The sequence below is a fragment of the Dermacentor andersoni genome, chromosome 2 (assembly GCF_023375885.2).
Source record: "Dermacentor andersoni chromosome 2, qqDerAnde1_hic_scaffold, whole genome shotgun sequence".
Taxonomy (NCBI): Eukaryota; Metazoa; Arthropoda; class Arachnida; order Ixodida; family Ixodidae; genus Dermacentor; species Dermacentor andersoni.
Window position 1 is genome coordinate 103,584,574 of NC_092815.1, and position 2,504 is coordinate 103,587,077.

Consider the following 2,504-nt stretch of genomic DNA (forward strand, 5'->3'; position numbering starts at 1 on the left):
CGTTCGCTTGGTGCGGTGGCGTTGAAGGGGTTTGGCGGTGGTATTGCGAAGGAAAAATGGTTGGTACATATACCGGATGGTGCATGCTATAGCTCATTTTGTTTCCGACGAAATGCCGACTGCGGACTCTGCTGTTTGGTACTGTCTGCCATGGCTGACCGTCTTCACTATCGAATAAACCAAGCACACACGCTAAATTCGATTTAAAAACCAGCCCGACACCGCTTGACAGGGCGACAAGACGGGAACTTACTCCGCTCGCCTAACTGCTTGGATCCAACGCCGCCTCCGTTCTTGTTCTTAGGGTTTAGATGGAAAGACGCAGAAGGATACATCCTCCCTCGTCCCGACGTAGTTGTGGCACTTGTATACGCGACAGTATCGTCGGCGTCCTTTTGTTTTCCTTCGACTTTCGGGGCACGCAACGCCACTACCAGTGGCAATTTTCGTCCGCGGGAGCGGCTGCATTGTGCACGTTCTGACCGCCAGGGCGGCGCTGCAGGCGTCGTGAAAACTCCAGCGCTGGTTCCCCATAGGGAGTGACCATAAACGCATCATTTTGAAAATGGTATAGGTAGTTGGGAAAGAGCAAGGGGTGCAAAATGGCTAGTCCAAATTTGAACGCTGAACAAATAACAAATACAGTCACAAAAGTCGACGAAGAACTTGGCCAAGTAAAAAGTGGGAATATAGTGAGCATCTAAGTGTAATAACGACAAAAATACGGAAAGAGAAACAACATGTTCGTTGGAAAGGAAGAAAGAAACCAATACGAGAAGCGATCGCCGAACGACAGAAAGCACCTGAGAGCACAGGCAGGCAAAGAAGGCGCAATTGCCACAGGATGAAGTAGCCAGTAAATTGGAAATACGCCGGGAGAAAAAGTCTGTGGTTCAAAAAGTGGTGCAAGCAAAGATAAAAGGTGAAAGTGAACTTTGGTTGTCCGAAATACGTGAGAAAAAGAAGGCCGCACTAGAATATTTGCAACCACATAAAATTATTAGGCAGGAAGTCAAGAACAATACAACAACATATCCTAGACGAAAATGGAAACAAACTGGAAGGGGAAGCGGTATTAAATTACACCCGAAAAATAACAGCCGAATGTTTCCAAGGCAATGACAAGGTTGTATTTAAAGAAAAGAAGTGCATGAAAGAGAATCAGATGGAAAAGGAGCTGGTGCTGACAAATTTCAACTGGAAGAAAGCCGAAGAGAAAGTTCCTAAGCGCACAGCCACCGAGCTAGACGAGGTTCCCGTTAGGCTGATTAATGAACTAGGACCGAAAAGTAAGGAAGCTCTGCTGAAAGCAGTAGAAAAAAGGTGCTCGCTCGCCGGCCCCGCCTGCCACGTGGCCATAACGTTCACGCTACCGGCGCTGTCATTGGCTGTGGTCGCATGCAAGTTGGTCGCATGCGCGGCGTGCGAGTCGGCGCCGCATGCGGCTGATTCTGTTGAGAACCTGTTGAGTGCGGCTGCCGATGCGAATGGTCGTACGACGGATCGCACCCAAAATCGTACCATGTGTCTCGGGCCATACGGGACGCCACGGCAACGGCAGAAATGCGCCTGGAGTGCCCATATAATAAAGGCTAGGGAACGTACGTTGTAGCGCGTGCCTATTGGTTGGCACAAGCGATCCTCCGGCAGTGGCGGTGGAGTCAAGTACCATGTGCTTCTTTCTCCGTGTCCACAGGCGATCTCCCCTCCTCGCCGCGTACTTCTCTTCTGGAGTAGCGAACGTCATGTTGGCACTCTTGTCTGAAAACATCAACTACACCGCCTCCCTTTTCGGCAACTAGCCACTGCCGCCGCATGTGCAGTACATAACATGCTTTACGATATGAAATAGTTTGACTGAGCGAGAGGTGTGTTGGCAAGACACACAAGCGAGAAGCAGCCTCTCGCTCTTCCACATCGCCTAAAGTTACTGTATATATGCTACCTTTGCATATACAATGACAAAACGACAACAAGGTAAACGCACGAGCCAACGTTGCGACAAGTGGACTTCTCTTTTTAATTATACAGTAACTTTAGGCGTCATATGTGAAGAAGAGACGGAAAAGCCCAGAGAGGAGCACGTGTCAGTTTTTTAAGTTATAAGAGGTAGCTTAGGGGCTTGTCTGAGCGCATCACAAAACACCATATAGTAATTGGTCGAGAACAAGGAAGCTGACACAAGCCCCTTAATTAAATTGCAAATGTGCAGCAGTTATTCAAAGATGTGGTTATACTACACATTATGTGTTCAAAGCCGCATGTAGCAAGGTTTGTATTTCAATTTGATGTGATGGTAAAAACCATGACAAATTATCTTGTTCGTCGGAAGCCACTGAACTTACTGATATACAATAGACAGGCACAATGAGCAAATGGTAGCCATTACCTTGGCATGCAGATTAACTGTAGGCTGTCACACGCTATCCTGCAAGTTCAAGAATGCACGCCTGCAACAATACAGTATGAAAAAATTGTGCTCATCTCACATCCACCAATACACA